A 13,924-nucleotide genomic window follows, 5' to 3' on the forward strand; every position below is an offset into this window, starting at 1 on the left:
AGTGTCAAACAAACAATCTTCGGGGCTTTAACAAATTGTATAAAATTATATTATTAAGACAAAATTTGAGTAGTAAGATTTTCTGGTACCAATTTATGTCCCTCCCATTGAGCACAACCACCAGGTCATCACCTGCTCTGGTCTCAGCTCACATTTCTAGCACCAATTTGTGAAAACAAGTGATGGCATACAGATCTCAGCCTGCAGAGCTGCTGAAATGAGAAATTAGGATTTAAGAAGCTTTTGGACTCTAGAGCATCTCTAGAACACTGTATGTGTTCTATATGGCTATGACAGCCTCCATGGCATGTAAAATTCAAACCATGAGGTTTCAGAGAAAAGTACAGAGCAAACAAATGACCAGCAGGACAGCCAAAGAGCGTATGAGGTGACTTAACCAACTTCATAGTCCAAATAGAAAGAAAGTACACAATGACAAGATATTAAGCAACTGGTAGAGTGCAAAAAAAAGAGAAGCCATTCATTTTAATTCCAGATGCATTCTCCTTCCACTAGCCTAGGGTCTTTACAGAAAAATAAATTTAATATCAGCATGCCATTTGTAAACATAAATATGTAAACATGATTCACTGGCTACATTTCTGCAGTGTCATCTTATGAACAAAACACGGAAAACTTGGCCAAACAGGATAGAACATAAATGTGTGCAAGCTAGACAATGTATAAGGAGAAGTGCAGCAAAAAGAAGACAGCAAGAGAAGAGGGGAAGGAAAAGTGAAAGAAAGAGCACAGGAGACAATCTCTTCATTTTCCAAAATAGGAAGTCAAGAAAGACTGCCTGAAGTTGATGAAACAAAACATAGAAACATAAAAATATTATTTAAAGTTATTTAAGTATAATATTATTTAAAGCTACCAAGCTAACCATAGAAAAAACTAAAATTTATCATTAAAAATAACCAACATTTGGAGAAGAAGAGGAGGGAGATAAAGATAATGTAAGTAAGCTACATCATTTTCTCAAAGAAACAAGATATATCATTTAAAGTTAATGAATCAAGAATAGAGATATGTGTATTTAGACATTTGATAAGCTTAACATTCACTCTAGGATGTGAAATATTCAATATTTATTGAATGTGATTCACTCTGAGGTATGACACATTCAATATTTATTGAACACTTGCTATAAAGCAGGTACCATGATAGGTATCAAAGATTTATAAATAACAATGAAACATTACTTTAATATGGAATGCTCAGTCATATAACCAAAGAATTAATGTAATTTGTTAAGCAATATTTTAGTAATAATGTTAAAGGGCTTTGTTATCATAAAAACTAGATATATAGTGCACATAGAATAAAAATTGATATTTTGAAATCTATGTTCCCAAACAAAAAAACCAGATAAAAGAACAGAGACAGAAGAGAAATTAAGAGTAATATTAGAGACACTATTTAACCATATATGGAGGTCTCTGGTTTCAGGATTACTAAGTAAACACTACCACTATCCAACAGTATAATGATGGGTCCAACCAATTCAATAAGAGAAAAAAACCAAATGATTATAAACATTGACAAGTTTGAGACATGATTACTATTATTTCCAGATGATATAACTGCCTAAATAGAAAATCAACTTAAACATATTTATAAACCACAGTGTAATTCATAAGATAACAAGATACAGGATAAGTAGGTGAAAGCCAACAGCTTTCCTGTCTACCAGCAACAACCAGTTAGAAAATACAATGGAAAAAATATCTATTTACAATAGAAACAAATATTGTGAGATAACCAGGAAAAAATAACAAATGTAGATAAACGTGTATGTAAAAAAAAACTATACAACTACTTAACAACATAAAAAGAGACTTGAATATATAAAAATCTATATCATGTTCCTGAGTGGGAAGATTCAATATTACAAAAATGCCAATTTTCTCCTAAATAATCTCTAAATTTGACATTGTTCCAACAAAATGTCAACAGGTAAGATCTACAATTATAAACTCTTAGAGGAAAACAGGAAGATATCTTCATGACATTTGATTTGACAATGTTTTCTTGGATATGACACCAAAAGCACAGGCAACAAAAATAACAATAGATAAATGGGACTAAATAAAAATCAAAAATGTATTTGCATCAAAGGACACAATCAACAGACTGAAAAGGCAACCTATAGAATGGTATAAAATACTCACAAATCATATGTCTGATAAAAGATTAATATCTAGAATATATAAAGAACTCCTACAACTCAACAACAAAAAATCAAATAATCCAATTTTAAAACAGATGAAAGACTTGGAACAGACATTTCTCCAAAGAAGATATACAAATGGCCAACAAGCATATGAAAATATGCTCAACATCACTTAATCATTAGAGAAATATAAATCAACACCAAAATGAGATGTCACCTGACACCCATTAGGATGGCTACTATCAAAAAACAGGGAAAAACAAGTGTTGATGAGTATGCAGAGAAATTGGAACACTTAGGCACTGATGGTGGAAATGTAAAATGATGCAGCCGTAATTGAAAACAGTTTGGCAGTTCCTTAAAAAATTAAAAATAGAATTACCATATGGTCCAGCAATTTCACTTGTGAGTGTATATCCAAAAGAATTGAAAGCAGGGTCTTGAAGAGGTATTTGCATATCCATATTCATAGCAGCATTAATCACAACAGCCAAAAGGTGGAAACCACCCAAGAATCTATCAATGAACGAATGCATGATAAAATGTAGTATACACATAAAATGGAATATTATTCAGCTTTAAAAAGGAAGGAAATTCTGACTCATGCTACAACATGGGTAAACCTTGAGGACATTATGCTAAGTGGAATAAGCCAGTCATAAAGAGACAAATACTATATGACTCCACTTATATGAGTTACTTAGAGAAGTCAAAAATTATAGAGAGAGAACACAGAATGGTGGTTGCCAGGGGCTATGGGGAGTTGTTGTTTAATGGATAAAAAGTTTTAATTTTGCAAGATTAAAAAATTCTGGAAATCAGTTGCATATGATGTGAATATACTTAATACTACTATACTATATACTTAAAAATGGTTAATATGTTAAATTCTATGTTGTATGTATTTTACCACAAATTGTTTTTAAATGTTCAAAAGGGACATGTATGCAAATGTAACATTTAAAATCAAGAGAGAAAAGGCTATTCAATAAATGGTGCTGGGACAACTGACCATTAATTTGCAGGTGGAGAGGAACCCAAGATAACTTATAGAATTAAAAATACATACACATACACTTATGAATGTATATATATTTATTTATATACATTTATTATATATTTACATCATTACATATTTACAGTATATATTATTTACTTATATATTTATTTATACATATTTGTTTTATTTATTTGTACATATATGTATTTTAATTCTATAATTTATCTTGGGTTCCTCCTCACCCCCAAATTAATTATACATATATATGTACATATATAAAATACATAAATATATAAAGAAAATAGAATAGAATATTTTTATAATTGTGGGGTTGGACAAGGTCAGCCTAAGCAAGATATAAAAAACAGAAGCTTTAAATAAATATACAGACAGATTTGGCTTCATAAAAACCAGAACTTTTGCACAATCAAAAAAGACAACAGAATGGTAGACAGCAAGCAAAAGACTGAGGAAAACAAGTTTTGAAATATTTTTAACAAAGTTTTGGTATCTAGAACACACAGTCATGTTTCATTTCCATGGTAGTTTTGTTTTATAAAGCCACAGGAGCACTAAACTAGCAAATGCAGAATCACTGCTTTTAGGGGAAATACAGACAGGGTTAGGTTCATGCAAGTCTCTGGTCACAGCATTTTCACCAACTGATCGATACATAAACTTACTTTATACATGTTTCTGATTAGAGATGACATTTAATATATATTTTGATTAATTAACATTGAACTCACAACCAATAGTACTATAATTCATGCCTGAACAAAAGCTTACCTGACGCATGTATTTTCTGCATAAGGCATATCACAGCCTTCTTGAGCTTTTAAAAACTCTAGACAGAACTTCAGCACTATACTACACTGTAAATAGTGAAGTCCTCAACAAAAGTACAAAAATACAAAAAGAAATAAAAGTGGCACTAAATAGACTGTGAAAAGGGTAATTATTTTCAGTTAACAGAGCTGAAACAAAAAGGCAGCGTTTCACCTTATTCAACTTCTCCTGGAAATGTATGCACAGTGACTCAAATTTTTCACCATTCTGTGCATGTCCACAAATGACCATAAAAGCATGATGAGTATTGATTTTGGGATTACCAAAAATTTAAGCAAGTAGGCAAATTTGCAAATATAGAATCCACAAATAATAAGGATTGGCCATATTAAAACATATTTATAAATAAATTCCTTTAAAAATAAAAAATAGTAAAAGAAATAAGTATGCAAATCAAACAAAAAGAAATACAAATGCCTAATAAACATCTGGAAAAAATGTTCCTTCTCACTAATAATCTGGGAAATATGACAAAACAACAATGAGAAATAATAACTGATGTCTCTTAATAAAAATAACCATACAACAATCATACAGACAATTCATACCATATAACTTCCAGCTGTCCCTACCTAATTCTCTCAAAAAAGCAATTTAAATGATTTCAGAAAACTGAATCAAAAATGCCTAGAAAGGTACAGACTAGAATGAAAAATGAATGAATGAATGAGTGAGTGAATGAACGAATGGATAGATGGGATCAATGAATGAATGGATAGATGTGCAGATGCAAGCAATAATTTTCAAACTATTCTATGGAAAGTCATGGTGAAATAATGAGTCATCATGACTTTTTACAACTCATGGCATTTATTGCTTTCACAAAATACAAAATCTTTATTAGAAAATTGGATCTGCTTGTTGTAAATAATTCAATGTGTAAGCATATAAAGTAGGAAGTTAAAGTCCCTCTGGAATATTTAGCATTAGATATAACCATCATTAACAGCATAGTAAATACACTTCCAGACTTTCTAAACACATACAAAAAAATATCACACATATTTTAATGCACTTATTATAGGAGGATGGTTTGTACTATAAATACTGTTCTTTAACCTACAAATCCTACCAAAATTGCCAGTGTTGTTTCCAGAGACCAAGAACTGAACAGAAATAGATCAATTTGCATTTGTATTGCAAGGAATTTATACAGAAACTTGCATTTATATTCTAAGATCTTCATAAGAATCCGATAAACAAGAACTAGCTTCTTCATTTTAAAGAACAGGAAGCAGAGGGAAAATTACTTGTTCAAGATTATACAGCCAATTAACAGCAGTCAGGACAATTACTTCAACTAAACTGCAAGGTTGATCAGGGCAGAAACCATATATATTTATTATTTTATATCATTCACAATATGTGGCACAAAATTATAAGCAACACGAGAATGTGATGCATGTTTATATGGTTTATTGCTTTATATCCTACATATAACAAATAATAAACATTTGTGGAACAAATGGATGGATAAATGCATAAACGAATAGGGAAATGTGGAGGGATTCTAAATGAACTGAGATTCTTATGAAACCATCAATTTTTTTAATCTGAAAGATAAATAATAAATATATTTAGCAGCTCAACCATCCTGGAAGCATAATGTAAAATAATAAATCAATTGAATACACACTAGATAAGAGTGACATCAATAATTACCGAAATCCTCTTTAACAGAGAAATGCTACAGTGAAAAATATTGAGCAGTAGAGAATATACAAGTTTATCTTACTGTGAGAAACTGGGCCCTCTTTAAAAAATATTTTTTAATTTGATAGAAAAGTATTCACATAGGTTTTGGATCACACATAATAGACAAACTTGGGTGAGTTACTTAATCTCTTGAAACTCAATTTGCTCAAAGTCAAGTGAAAATATTTCACAGGATTGTGGTGAAATTTAAGTGAGATAAGGAATGTAAAGTACCTATCTCTGTACCTGGCATGTGCTAGGCACTCAATAAATGCTAAATATTATTGTTAACATTACTATTATCAGTATCATAATACTTTCCTAAAAATATACAAAATGGAGCCTTCCCAATGGTAAGGTTTTAGTTCAGTTATTTTAAAAGTTATAAAAATGACTGCATAAAATCATAAAAACCTAGATCAAACGAATGCTTGATAGTAAAGCTAAGATGCATTCCTCTGTAAATGCATGTTATCTCCTCCCTTCTGCTTAGATACAAACAGGCAACTGCTCCTTGAATGAGTAACAGATGAAATGTCTACTGACCTAATTTCCATAGCCATTGTATTAGTTTCCTTTAGTCACTGTAACAAATCACCACAAATTTAGTAGCTTAAAACAACATTAATTTATTCTCTGACAGTTACTGAGATCAGAAGTCTGAAAGGAGTTTTACAGGGCTAAAATCAAGGTGTCAGAAGGACTAGTTACTTCTGGAGGCTCTAGGAGAGAATCTGTTTCCTGCCTTTTTCATTTTGAAGAGGCCACCTGCAATCCTTGGCTCATAGCTCCTTCCTCCATCTTCAAAGCTAGCAATATAATGTTTTTAAATTTCTCTCTGCTTTCCTCATCATATCACCTTCCTTCTTATGAGGACCCTTATGATTATGTTGGGTCCGCCTAGGCAATCCAGGATAATCTGCCCATCTCAAGATCCTTAACTTAATCACATCTACAAAGTCCGTTTACTCTGTAACGTCACATATTCACAGGTTGTGAAGATTAGCATGTAGAATTAATTTGCCTACCACAGCCATGTTCATTATTAACTGAATTGTGTCTAAAATGTTTAACTTACATTTGTAATTACATTGTTTTAAGCACTGCTCCACTGACTGCCCATCTTACTGAACTAACATTTTATCCTTTCTACATTTCAAATTTTGGTTCTTTTAAAAGTTTCAGCAAGAGAAGACTGGCCTGGTGATGTAGTGGTTAAATTTGTGCACTCCACTTTGGCAACCCGAGGTTTGCAGGTTCAGATCCCCAGCATGGACCTACACACCGCTCATCAAGCCATGCTATGGTGGCGTCCCACATACAAAATAGAGGAAGATTGGCACAGATGTTAGCTCAGGGCCAATCTCCCTCATAAAAAAAGAAAAAATAGTTTCAGCAAGAATAAATTCAGCAACAGAATAAGACTATGTATTGAATCACACAATTCCAGAGCTGTTGATAGCTAAATAATTCCTTGATTCATTATTATTGTTTTGAGTATCTCCAAAGTATGTAGTAGTTTTATTACAGGAGGGGAAAGGTTAAACCCCTACAACAAAACAATAACTATTCTGGAGTGGAAAGATATCTAAAGGATCATCTCAATTTCAAGGATGAGCAAAATAAGACCCAGGGAAGTTAAACGATTTAATCAGTGACACAAACTTTAATGTACAGGAGAAGGAACAGAAATTTATTTTAAGCATATCCAATGACTAGCAATGTGGAAACCTGTTCGAAGAGCAAGCATACAGAAAGTTGCTACATTCTCATAACAAAAATTCTTAATCTCAAATTCAGGTAGATTTTCATTTAGCCATCTGAGCTTCTTAAATTATTAAGGCAAATACTAATAAGATAGTTTTATAAATAGCTAGAGGAATTTCAGATAAATTTCATCAGACTCAACAAAAACAGAGACATATTTGCCAGGATGCTACACATGATGGTTATTGGGCCAAATAAGAGAGGTTCTACTGTTGTTGATCTAATGACTAGTTTGGAAAATATTCTGAAAATCCATAGGCCCTACAAATAATATGGTTTCTGGTTTCCCTGGAGACAAGGCAATTAACTCAGTGCTCTAATGAGACCCTAAGATAAATATCTCATAATACATGTACATGGCATAAAAGTGCGCTTAAGAAAATTGACATATCTTTATTTTATTTTTTAAAAAGCACCTAAATTAAATTATACTACTTATTCCTTATTATGTCCCAATGCTATTCATTCCTTTCAAAAAACACAAGAAACACTTGGATACCTTTAAAATGTTAGTTTTATTACTACACATATACTAGGCTTATTGTTTTTGCTAATTGTAAGATAAGTAATGTAGACACGAAGTGGAAATTAAGATATAAGGACTTTGGATAGGCCAGTATGAATTGCTATTGATATGTGAATAGGCCTCTTAATAAATAGAGGAAAAAATACTCATATTACCAGAAATAACCAGATATTTCAATATGAAGGGAAGGGGACGTAATGTCTCCCCATGACTGACATGTACTGATTTTTGTATACATCAGTGGCAGTGCAATGTGCTTGTGTGCATGTGCACAATTTGTTAATAGCCATCAAAATATTAAAGTGCATACACTTGACAGCAAAAATACTAACACAAGTGTATTAAAAAGAAGTGAGAGGATATTCACTGGTGAATTATAATAGTGCTATCCTGGAACTGGAACTCTTCAAGCAAAACTGGATGATCATTGTGGTCATTGTGGGCACAATGAAGAGGGGATTCCTACATCAAATGAGAGATTGGACTTGAGACTTCAAAATTCTCACTAAAAGCTCCTGTTTAACTATAGGAATAGAAGGGAACAGACCTTTCTAATCTCGATTTCTCTACTTCACTTATTTGTCTTCCCATAGATAAATGCCATTCACTTCTATGGAAGGGATCAGGATCAAGTCAGCATCAGGAAACTTCACATGAACCCTGAAGTGTTGGGGGCCACCCATTATGGTTATTCTCGGGAGGAACGAATTCAGCATGTCTCCCACATACACTGCATTCAAGAGTTCACATACTTCTGCAGTCACAAAACCTACAGTGCCTGACAAAAGGGCCAGAGCAGCAGCAGGGGCAGTGGTAACAATAGGCATCACCACAGGTGCCATGGATGTGGCTGCAACCTAGTCTACAGACTCAGAAGAGTCTAGCAGCCCTACCAGGAGCAGCCTTTCACAGACCCAGGAGGAAGCCAAACCAGATTGGCCATAGTGGATGCTTTCAACATGTGTTAATATTGTTGTCACCAACAATATTGTCCTCAGAAGGTACTTCTAGTACATCAGTAAAAGATGCTGGCCTCTCCCTGGAGGGCAGTACGAGCATGGTGACTGCAGGAGCAGAGACTACTGGCAAGCCTGTTGCAAAAACAGCTAACAGCTCAGTATCAGGACCCCTCATCTCAACTGTGCAGAGTGAAGGCTACATGGGTGAACAAGATAGAAGCCAAAGGGTCCAGTAGGCTTTGACTGTAGGACTGACTCTTTAGAAAAGAGCCTCAAAGCCCCGTACTGCACACAGAGCAGAGGTGGACATCTCATCTAAGGCTGGGGGAGAAAGCAATTCAATACTTTTATAATACTTGCCTGTGGAAGAAAGCAACATAATACAATTCAACTCAAATCCCCTGCTCTAAGAAACATATGCTCTATTAACAAGAAAGGGTAGCACTGGATCTAATGGCAACTTACGATCAGGCTCAACTATCTTTAACTCTCCCTTAACTTGATATTTATGATTAAATGAAAAGATGACAAAATAAAATGCTAAAGATCACTCTCAAAGATCCTTATCCATTTATGATCTACATTTACAGTCCAAGAAAATTCTAAAATTTCCAAAATATATAACCAGGGACAGAAGCAAACTAAAGGAAGTAGGACAATGTAAATGAAGTCAGGAAAGCAACACGACATCATAGTTTTTAACTATTTTAACATTAACTATGACCTTGAGTAAGTTACCTGTTTCTTCTTTAAATGGTTACTTTGAGAATTAGAGATTATACATGTGAAATATCTGGTAGATAGTAGGTACTGTGTAAATGGTAGTGATTATTATTGTCAGGAATGTTGAAAAACAAATTGGAGTTGAATTATACTTTCTAGAAAGGGCTTCATTTTCTCAGTCTCTTCATTCTTCATTTCTCTTCTAATTCTTTGCCCAAATTAAATCTTTTAACTGCTTTGAAAGTACCCAACATATTCAATAAATCTTAATTTTAATTCCCTGATGTTATTCAGAATTCTAAATTTTCATGAATTTGAAAGGAATTCTTCACATAAAAACTTCAATATCTAGTCACAATGGAAGGATAAAATGTCACATAAAAATTAGAAAAACACAGGGGACAGCCTGGTTGCATAGTGGTTAAGGTTGCACATTCTGCTTTGGTGGCCTGGGGTTCACAGGTTCGGATCCCAGGCACAGACTTAGCACCACTTGTCAAGCCACAATGTGGCGGCATCCCACATAAAATAGGGGAAGAATCGCACAGATGTTAGCTCAGGGCAAGTCTTCCTCACAAAAAAAAAGAGAGAGAGAGAGAGAGACAAATACGGTGTGATTTCACTCATATGTGGAAAATAAAACCAAACCACCACAACAACAAACAAACACATAGATATGAAGAACAGATTGGTGGTTAGTAGAGGAGAAGTGGAGTGAGGGGAGTATGAAAGGGGTAAAAGGGCACCGTGTGCATAGTAACGGATGGAAACTAGACTTTTGGAAGGGAACACAATGTAGTCTATACAAAAACCAAAATACAGGGGCTGGCCTGGTGACCAAGTGGTTAAGTTTGCATGCTCTGCTGCAGGTGGCCCAGTGTTTCGTTGGTTCGAATCCTGGGCGTGGACATGGCACTGCTCGTCGAACCACGCTGAGGCAGCGTCAAACGACGCTGAAGCAGCGTCCCACATGCCACAACTAGAAGGACCCACAACGAAGAATATATAACTATGTCCCCGGGGACTTTGGGGAGAAAAAGGAAAAAATAAAATCTTTAAAAAAAAAAAAACCGAAATACAATGATGTACACCCAAAATTTATAAAATGTTATAAACCAATGTTACCTCAATAAAAAAAGCTAAAATAAAAACACAAAAAAATAAATAAAACTAGAAAAACAGAAAAACTTAGATAAAACCTGAAGACAGGACCAAATCAAAATCTAGACCCAAACTGGAAATTAGATAATCTTAGAAGTATAAGACCCACAGGGTCAGCCAATGCTCTGATTTTTCAGGTAAAATACTTAAGAGTCTAAAAGTGATACATGACACAGTTTTATAACCCAGAACCAGCATGTATAGGTAACCTGGCTCCCAAATAAGTCTGTATTTCCATTATTATGTTCTGAAGCTTAGCACTATGCTTTGAATAGTGAAGATATTTGATACATGTTTGCTAGATCCAGTTAGGTTAAAGGTTATAAATGTGAAATAAATATAACTGGAATATACTGAAATTTACATAGCACTATACTAGTTCCACTGATCCCAAAGGCTCCTGTATTAAACTGTAAGGTAGCGGTTTTTCATGAGGCCTAATGTGCCCAGTGCTCATGGCTTAATAATTTTTAGTGGCCTCCAAAAATATTTCAGATCTAAAAAAAAAAAGCTTCAAAATAAATTTTTGTTAAAATTTTATGAATACCGAAATCATATGTCCCAAAAATCCTGAGTTCAAAGGTGTTGCAAGTTGTACGATAAATCTAATTAGATATGATGCCTCCAGCTCCAGTGTCATAACAAATATATTAAACCATATTAATGGAATTAACCATTGTGCATTAATTTTATTGAACAATATAAAAGCATTTTTATAGTTTTGCACCATCGCACATTAGACGATTTTATTATAATTATATACACATACATACATAATGCATATATAAATACACATAAATGTTAAAGGAGAATCCATCAACAAATTGGGAACATTAGTAGAAGAATTCTACTCTTGATTTGTTAAATACAGTAAAAAAAATATACTGAATCTCAAGTAAATTTATAGATTTAATGTAGTAAAAATTAAAATCCTAATAAGGATACTTTTGAAACTTGACATAGTAATTATAAAACATAAATTTTAAAAAGCAGGCAACTGGGGGCTGGCCCCATGGCTAAGTGGTTAAAGTTCTGCGTGCTCTGCTTCAGTGGCCTGGGTTCACAGGTTCAGATCCCAGGCACGGACTTACTCCACTCATCAGCCATGCTGTGGAGGCATCCCACATACAAAATAGAGGAAGACTGGCACAGATGTTAGTTCAGGGCTAATCTTGCTCAAGCCAAAAAAAAGAAATAGATTGGCAACGGATGTTAGCTCAGGGTGAATCTTCCTCACCATAAAAAAACAAAATAAATGCTCAGGCAATTATGTCAGCTAATAGTTTTCATGCGATAATGATTTCTCCTGCAATATATTATACGTAAAATATCAAAACTGAGTCATGTGGTTTTAATAATAGGAAAGCAGAAATAAGAAATTTCAGAAGAAAACCCAAACCCAACAGGATGAAATATACGTAACGAGAGGAATGGGAATTATTGTCCAATGCAAAGTCACAGAAAAACTAGGTACCAACAAGTAAAAAACAAATATAGAGTCATATTTGGAATTTGTTCAAGGGAATTCTAGATGAGATGAATTAAAAAATAAGACTGAGAAGTTTAATAAATTTGATAGTTTAAAAATGTACACAACACATTCATGTTCAGACACACTTACAAACTGAGGAAAAAAAGAAAAGCAGCCGACTGGGAAATATTTTGTGGTAAATGTAACTACTAAAATATTGGTATTCAATATTTATTGAAGCCAAATACCAGCATTCACAGAGAAATGGCCAAAGGAAAATATCAAATATCAAAAAACTATAAATCAAAAGCAAGTTATTAGTAAGCCTAATAAAATAAATTAAAATGAAAAAATAAAAGTAAATGTTAGTAAGGTGGTGGAGAACGAGATATAGTCATATACTATTGATAGCTCGGATCCCTAATACTTTCCAAGAATTCTACCTTTTAAAATATGAAATACAAAGATGTTAATTTTATGAAACAAAAAATAGGTAAAAGTACTCAATTATTGGTAAACTGTTAAGCAGAGGAAGGTTTATTAATAAAATAAAACCTATGTTTCTTAATTTCCTTTCTCCTATACTCTTGTGGATATAAGGTAAAACTCTATATGTAAAAACTTGAAGTGAAGAAATGAAATCCTAAAATACACACTTTTGTTCATTGTTTCATTCAACTATTTACTTAATTCTGCCAATATGCCAGGAATCATGTTGGTATTAGACCGTAGATGTTGAGCAATAAATAGTCTCTATCTTTATGGAACTCGTAGTCCAGTATATATTGATAACAATTCTGCAATGGTTAGGATAAATTATCTAAAAGTCCTCAAAATAGTTCATATTAAGGTGAAGAAATTCTTTAAGTACTATATGCTGATTTGATTATCTTTTTTAGCTCTCCATGATAAGTTAATATTGGAATTTGAGTGGCTATAATCAAATTGTCTGTGACACAGACATGAAAAATGTGATAGTTTCTTGGATACAATTGCTTCATATTTGTTGCAAAACAGAAAATAATATTTTTGAGATATAACACTACTCTGGACAATTACTGTGAATTATTTGCTGTGCTAGACTATTTTTCAACTCACGCTCTATGTAGTGACACATACATAACTTGCCATTACACTGCTTTTCGTATTAAGTGCTTTGTAGTCTTCGTGTAGAGATATTTTCACTGTAGCTTCAAATTTCTTAACTCTGTTTGGCTTATTTCACATATTTCTGAAACTCCTCTGAAGGCTTGTGGTCCACAGCACACAACAGGAATTTGAAGGTGATACAATAGAATTAAAATTGATTTCATGAATAGTGAAATGGTTTCAAATTTCTAGTCAATGTTTTAGTGTTCTAGTCTCATTTTTGGATCGTACTGCATAATCCTCAGTGGCACACATTATTCCACAATGTTCCATTGTGCTAAGAAAAAAAATTACTGACTATGCTTTTAAAGAGCCCTAGCACCTTTCCTTGCAAATAATTTTTTATTATTTTAATATAAATTGTGATTTAACTTCAAAATAGCATTTTTTTAAATGAAGTGTTTCTAGATCATAAATATTAAAACTTCATAAACAACTCAAGTTTTCT

General features: G+C 33.2%; 1 protein-coding gene across 16 annotated transcripts in view; it reads right to left on the reverse strand.

Annotated features, from left to right (window-relative positions):
* The window catches only part of ANKS1B (ankyrin repeat and sterile alpha motif domain containing 1B), a 1,016,307-nt gene that overhangs the window by 726,927 nt on the left and 275,456 nt on the right, over nt 1-13,924 (reverse strand). The window lies entirely within an intron of this gene.

The sequence above is a fragment of the Equus asinus genome, chromosome 4 (genome assembly GCF_041296235.1).
Source record: "Equus asinus isolate D_3611 breed Donkey chromosome 4, EquAss-T2T_v2, whole genome shotgun sequence".
Taxonomy (NCBI): Eukaryota; Metazoa; Chordata; class Mammalia; order Perissodactyla; family Equidae; genus Equus; species Equus asinus.